Source organism: Rutidosis leptorrhynchoides, chromosome 3 (genome assembly GCF_046630445.1).
Source record: "Rutidosis leptorrhynchoides isolate AG116_Rl617_1_P2 chromosome 3, CSIRO_AGI_Rlap_v1, whole genome shotgun sequence".
In the NCBI taxonomy this organism is placed as follows: Eukaryota; Viridiplantae; Streptophyta; class Magnoliopsida; order Asterales; family Asteraceae; genus Rutidosis; species Rutidosis leptorrhynchoides.
The window spans coordinates 691537121-691544974 of record NC_092335.1 but is presented as its reverse complement, the minus strand read 5'-3'; positions in this window follow the sequence as shown (position 1 = coordinate 691544974).

Genomic DNA, 7854 nt, shown 5'->3' with positions numbered 1-7854 from the left:
AAGTTTTTAGCTTCAATTCATGTTAAATAGCTTCTATCTAGGATATACATGCATAATATAACAACAATTTAGCTCTAATTACACCTAAATTTAACAAAATCAAAATATAAATTTTCTAGCTCAAGAACACAAAAATTCGAATTTAAAGAGATTAGGGGTGAAATCTTTACCTTTCTCCTGAAGGGGTTGAGACTACTGAATCTAGGCATGATTATTGTGAAATTTTTGCAAGAAATTTGGTGAAAATTGGTGAAAAATTGAGAGAGTTTGGAGAGTTTTCGTGTATGTGTGTGTTATTGTGATAAAGAAGCAGGTCGGCTGAGCTTTTGATCCTGTCCAGTTTTCTTTAGCCATGCGAGTCGCATGGCTTCCTGCCCATCCCCATGCGACTCGCATGGGGGCCAATTCCAGGTAATTTTTTTTTTTTTTTTTTTTTTTTTTTAAAAAAACTTATACTTTTAAAACATAAATTAAATAAAATTTTAAAAATTTTGCTTCTTTTTAGGACGAGGTCGTTTCGGGACGATGCCCTAGTCTGTCCCTCGACAAAATTTTAAAATTTTGTCATTTTCAAGCGATTGTTTTAAAAGCTTAGATTTTTGGATTTTCTAATGTTTTTGGCATACTTTAAATCAATAAGATTAAAAATAATGATAATAAAAGTTCTCGTCCCTCCCTCGGGTAAAGCAATTTCGGTTCAAAGACCTAGTCTTCAACTTACGACGAATTTTAAAAATCATATTTTTAACTTAATGAGATAAAGTAAATTTTTGTTTTTTAAAAAATATAAAATTCAAAATTAATAAAAAAAATCACACCAAACTTAAAATTTGAAATGCATAAAATTAAAAATTCATATTTTTTAAAAATTAAAAATTCACACCAAACTTAATTTAAAAATTCATATTATAAATTCACACCAAACTTATATTAATTTTTCAAATATTTATAATTTTAAATATATTGTTTTTACAAAGTTTACAATATTAATTTAAGATTTAAATATTAATTTTAAAAACATGGTAAAAATAAAATTAAAAATCTTTTTGTCTTTTTATCTCACTTTAATCAATCAAATATTATCAAAAATATGCGCCCCTCTTTTCGGTAAAGTAATTTCGGTTCCAAGACCTAATTTAACTCATGACGAATTTTTGAAATATTTTGGGTTGATTGATTAAAGATATTTATACCTTAAGAATAAACGTTAAATTTCGCAGTGATGTAATAAATTTTTGAATGATATCAATAATTTCGGTCGCCAAACCTAATTTTATTTAATACCAATTTAATACTTTTTAGCGAACAAATTAGCGTTTATTATCAAAAGGTTAAAAATAAAAATAAAAATAAAAACTGTACAGACATACCTGTGAAATAGATTTCTTAGTTATATGATCTATTATATTCATAAGATAGTCGGTTTAATTGATTTTCCATGGCTGCATAGGCGTAACCTCGAGCATTCATTGTCTTTTCTTCTAAACATATGAACGGTCCGTCTCTGCATAAAGTAACAAATTCGGTATTTGAATAGGTTTGATTATTTGAACATTTACCTCCATGTGACCATTTTCCGCATTTGTGACATCGTTCTAGGTGTCGTGCTCTTCTTTTCGCTGCGGATTTTGACTTTCCTTTACCAAATTGTAACTTATTATCTTCGCATCTGGATCCTTTTCTAACTCCGTCCATTCTTTCTCTGATTACTGATACTATTTCACTCGGGAGTATGTCATTATTACGTTTAGTGATCAAAGCGTGTAGCATTAGACCATGGTTTAGTTCACAGGCAGTCTTCATTTTGTAAAAAACCTAAAAAAAATAAAAATTCAGAATGGGGGGAGAAGACTAGTTCTTTAGGGTCTGCTAGGGAAAGACCATACGTGTTCTATTTTCGAGAACTACACGAAAACAGACAATCTAACTCTAACAGAAATACATATTATCCTTTAAAGACTTGATTCTCCCCACACTTAGTTAGTTGTGGTATCGAAATTGTGATTAACTTCGTTGTCGACTTCCATCGGACCATGTATGTAATGTTTAACTCTGTGACCATTAACTTTAAATTCAATCCCATTTGAATTTATCAATTCTATCGTTCCGTATGGGAAAACTCTTTTGACTATGAATGGTCCAGACCATCTTGATTTCAATTTTCCAGGAAATAGCTTGAATCGTGAATTGAAAAGAAGAACTCTGTCTCCTTCTTTAAATTCTTTTGAACTTTTGATTCTTTTATCATGCCATTTCTTCGTTCTTTCTTTATAGATTAACGAATTCTCGTATGCTTCATGTCTTAATTCTTCTAATTCGTTTAGTTGACTTAATCGTAGACGTCCGGCTTCATGTAAATCAAGATTACATGTCTTCAAAGCCCAAAATGCTTTGTGTTCAATTTCTACTGGAAGATGACATGCTTTTCCATAAACAAGTCTAAAAGGTGTGGTTCCAATTGGAGTTTTGTAGGCTGTTCTAAAAGCCCAGAGTGCATCCTCCAATTTAATGGACCATTCCTTCGGATTTGATCCTACGGTTTTCTCTAGAATACGTTTTAAAGCTCGGTTGGTATTTTCAACTTGTCCACTTGTTTGTGGATGATATGCGGTGGAGATTTTATGAGTTACTCCATATCTTTTAAGAACTTTCTCAAGTTGATTATTACAGAAATGAGTACCCCGATCACTTATTAAATCTTTCGGTGTTCCAAACCTTGCAAAAAGACGTTTTAAAAAGTTGACTACAACTCGTGCATCGTTAGTTGGGAGAGCTTGTGCTTCCGCCCATTTAGATACATAATCAATGGCTACGAGTATATATAGATTATTATGAGATTTTGGAAATGGACCCATAAAGTCAATACCCCAAATGTCAAATACTTCACATACTTGGATGACATTTTGTGGCATTTCATCACGTTGACTTATTTTTTCGGCCCTTTGACATGCATCACAGGATTTGCAAAGAAGGTGTGCGTCTTTGTAAATTGTAGGCCAATAGAATCCAGCTTCATAAACTTTTCTTGCTGTTAGTTGAGGCCCATAATGCCCTCCTGTTGGTCCTGTGTGACAATGGTTTAAAATTTTACTAGCTTCATCTCCAAATACACATCGGCGTATTATTCCATCGGGACAACTTTTAAACAAATGTGGATCTTCCCAGAAATAGTGTTTTATATCACTGAAGAATTTCTTTCGTCTTTGGTACGATAATCCTTTTTCAAGGAATCCACAAACTAAGTAGTTTGCATAGTCTGCAAACCATGGGATTTCTTTATAATCTATCTTCAATAGATATTCATCAGGAAAGTTGTCTTGTATGGCCGATTCATTCAGAACTTCTAATTCGGGATTTTCAAGACGAGAAAGATGATCAGCGGCGAGATTTTCTGCTCCTCTTTTATCTCGAATTTCAATATCAAACTCTTGTAAGAGTAAGATCCAACGGATTAATCTTGGTTTAGCATCTTGTTTTGAAAATAGGTATCTAAGAGCAGAATGGTCGGTATAGACCACCGTTTTTGCTAGAACGAGATATGATCGAAATTTGTCAAAAGCAAAGACAATAGCAAGGAGTTCTTTTTCAGTAGTTGTATAGTTCGTTTGTGCTCCTTGTAATGTCTTACTAGCATAATATATAGGTTGAAATCGTTTTTCAATCCTTTGTCCTAAAACGGCTCCCATTGCAAAATCACTTGCATCGCACATTAGTTCAAATGGTAGATTCCAATTTGGTGTTATCATGATCGGTGCATTAGTGAGTTTTTCTTTAAGAATATTAAAAGATTTGATACATTCATCTGAAAAGATGAATGGCGCATCCTTTTCTAGGAGTTTATTCATAGGAGTGGCAATTTTAGAAAAATCTTTTATGAAACGTCGGTAAAAACCGGCATGCCCTAGAAAACTCCTAACTCCTCTAACATTGGTGGGATGTGGAAGTTTAGCAATTACATCTACTTTAGCTCTATCCACTTCAATTCCTTCTTTTGAAATTTTATGTCCAAGAACGATGCCTTCTTTAACCATGAAATGGCATTTCTCCCAATTAAGTACTAGATTTGATTTTTCGCATCTAATTAGCATTCGTTCCAGATTAACTAGACATGATTTAAATGTATCACCGAAGACTGAAAAGTCATCCATGAATACTTCCATGCATTCTTCTATCATGTCGTGAAAAATCGCCATCATACACCTTTGAAAGGTTGCAGGGGCGTTACAAAGTCCAAATGGCATGCGTTTGTAAGCAAAAGTACCATAAGGGCACGTGAATGTGGTTTTCTCTTGGTCCTCGGGTGCTATTGGAATTTGAAAATATCCGGAAAATCCATCTAGAAAACAATAGTAACTATTTCCGGCTAATCTTTCCAACATTTGATCTATGAAAGGTAAGGGAAAGTGATCTTTTCTGGTGGCGTCATTTAATTTTCTATAATCAATACATACACGCCATCCTGTTACAGTCCTAGTAGGAATAAGCTCATTTTTCTCATTTGTAATGACAGTCATGCCACCCTTCTTAGGCACGCATTGAACTGGGCTTACCCATGGACTATCAGAAATTGGATATATCAAACCTGCATCTAGCAGTTTAATAATCTCTTTCTTAACTACATCTTGCATATTAGGATTTAGTCTTCGTTGGCGTTGCACATACGTTTTATGACCTTCTTCCATAAGGATTTTATGTGTGCAATACGAAGGACTTATTCCTTTAATATCATGAATCTTCCATGCAATGGCCGGTTTATGAGCTTTCAACACAGAAATGAGTTGTGATTTCTCATTTTCAGTAAGAGAAGACGATATTATTACAGGTAATTCAGATTCACCATGTAAATAAGCGTATTCCAAATGGTTTGGAAGTGGCTTTAACTCTAATTTCGGAGGTTCTTCTATCGATGATTTATATCGATATCTGTCTTCTTCTTTTAGCATTTGAATTTCTTCTGTTGTTGGTTCATATCCATTGGCTATAAGTGTAGCTAACATTTCAGCTTCATCAATTGGTTCATTACCTTCTCCTAAAGAACATTCTCCTGTTCCTTGTAATTCTGGAAATTCTTCTAATAATTCTGCATGTGCATCTATAGTTTGAATATAATAACATGTATCATCTGCAGATTGTGGTTGTTGCATTGCTCTATCAACTGAAAAGGTAACACTCTCATCCTCTATACTTAGGGTCAGTTTCTTACCGAACACGTCTATCATTGCTTTAGCCGTGTTTAAGAATGGTCTTCCTAGTATGAGAGGAACTTGAGAATCTTCTTCCATGTCCAAAATAACAAAATCTACTGGAAATACTTAAGTACCAACTTTAACTAGCATGTTTTCCATTATCCCTCTAGGATATTTTATTGATCTATCGGCTAGTTGTATGCTTATTCTGGTTGGTTTCAATTCTCCAAGGTCTAGTTTAGCGTATAGTGAATACGGCATTAGATTTATACTAGCACCTAAGTCTGCCAATGCTTCTATTGAACTAAGACTACCCAGAAAACATGGAATTGTGAAACTTCCTGGATCAGATAGTTTTTCTGGTATCTTATTCAACAGCACTGCTGAACAATTAGCATTCATAGTAACAGCCGAGAGTTCTTCCATTTTCTTTCTATTCGTGATTAGATCTTTCAAGAATTTAGCATATCTTGGCATTCCTGAAATCACATCAATGAAAGGAAGATTTACATTTATCTGTTTAAACATATCCAGGAATTTGGATTGCTCGGCTTCAAGTTTTTCTTTCTTCATTTTACTTGGATAAGGAAGAGGTGGTTGGTATGGTTTAACATAAGGTTTATCCTTAACTGTGTTATCTTCATTAACCTTTTCAACTACCGGTTCTTTTTCCTTATCCTGATCAGGTTGTGGTTCTTGTGGAGTAGGAATAGTTTCATCAGAAGTTACAGGTATTTCAGGTGGTTTAAGTGTTGTACCACTTCTTGTGGTAATAGCTTTAGCTGTTTCATTCCGGGGGTTAGCATTTGTATCACTAGGTAAACTTCCCGGTTTTCTTTCACCTATTAACCTTGCTAGGTTACTTACTTCTTGTTCCAGATTTTGAATAGAAGCTTGTTGATTTCTAAATGCTTGAGCATTTTGTTCATTGGTTTGTTTCTGAGATGTGAAAAACTGCGTTTGAGTTTCAACTAGCTTCGTCATCATATCTTCTAAATTCGGCTTTTTATCATCGGTTTGTTGTGGTGGTTTGTTTTGAAAATTCGGTCTTTGCTGATTATAAGTATTATTGGATACTTGTTGATTGCTAGGACCTTGTTGGTTGTTATATGGAATATTTCGGTTATAATTCTGGTTTTGATTGTAAATCGGTCTTGGCGGTTGATAATTATTCTGATAATTATTTCCAGGCCTTTGGTTTATGTATGAAATATTCTCTCTTTGTTCCATTGTTAATTCAATACTGAGACAATCTTTTGTCAAATGTGGTCCTCCACACTGCTCACAACTAATTCGTATTGAGTGAATATCCTTAGTCATCTTTTCCATTCGTCTCTCGAAAGCATCTATCTTTGCCGAAATGGAATCTAAGTCATGGCTAGAATCGGCTCTAGCTGCTTTAGATGATCTAATGATATCTTTTTCTTGGTGCCACTCATGTGAGTGGGAAGCAGTGTTATCAATAATTTTGTAAGCATCAGTTTCGGTTTTCTTCATAATAGAACCACCAGCTGCTATATCTATGTCTTTCCTTGTAGTGATGTCGCATCCTTGGTAGAATATTTGTACTATTTGACAGGTGTCTAAACCATGTTGCGGACATCCTCTTAACAACTTTCCATATCTTGTCCACGCCTCATATAGAGTTTCATTTGGCTTCTGTGTGAACGTAACAATTTCTGCTTGAAGTCTTACGGCTTTAGATGCAGGAAAGAATTGTTTAAGAAATTTGTCAATTAAAACGTCCCATGTATCGATCGCCCCTTCAGGTAACGATTCCAACCAATCTTTGGCTTCTCCCTTTAAAGTCCAGGGAAATAACATGAGATATATCTGTTCATCCTCCACTTCTCGGATTTTAAATAGTGTGCAGATCCTATTAAAGGTACGTAGATGTTCATTTGGATCTTCCTTCGGCGCACCACTAAATTGGCATTGATTAGTCACCATGTGTAGAATTTGTCCTTTGATTTCATAATCTGGCGCATTAATGTCTGGATGAGTAATTGCGTGACCTTGGCCAGTGCGTTTAGCTCTCATTCGGTCTTCCATACTTAAAGGTTCCAGATTCTCCATAATTGAATTTGTTGAATAGGTATCACTAGATGGTTCTGATTTAATAGTTCGTTCCTCAACAATCTCTGTTTGAATGATTGGTGGTTCCGGAGGAAAGTTTAATGGTTCAGGATCTATGAACCGTTCCTGAATATTTTCTGGATTCTCAATTGTGAGGTTGGGTTCAAAAAATGGATTATCGGAAATTTGAACTGAAGTACTTGGTCGACTGGATGACGATTCTAAAGAAAAATTAACGGCGGTTATATTTGTTAAACGATGTCTTGATCGAGTTACAGGTGGTGAACGTACAAAAGGTGATGAACGTCTTGCTCGGTGCATTCACTGAATATCCTATTAGTTTTTAAAAGGAAAGAAAAATTATAATAAGTTATCCAATTAATAGACTTTTCTGATTTTGCCCACGTTTCGAATAGCCAAAAGATGCAGCAGAGGGGCAGGATTCGTTTGGTCTCAATATAATTGAGGACTGTTTGGCTCCAATAACCCGGTCCACGTACAAATCCAACTATTACTACGAACCAGAAAATTTTGATGTCTATTAATTTAACCACTTAAAATAAATTTTCGTAATTTTAAGAAATTTAGATAA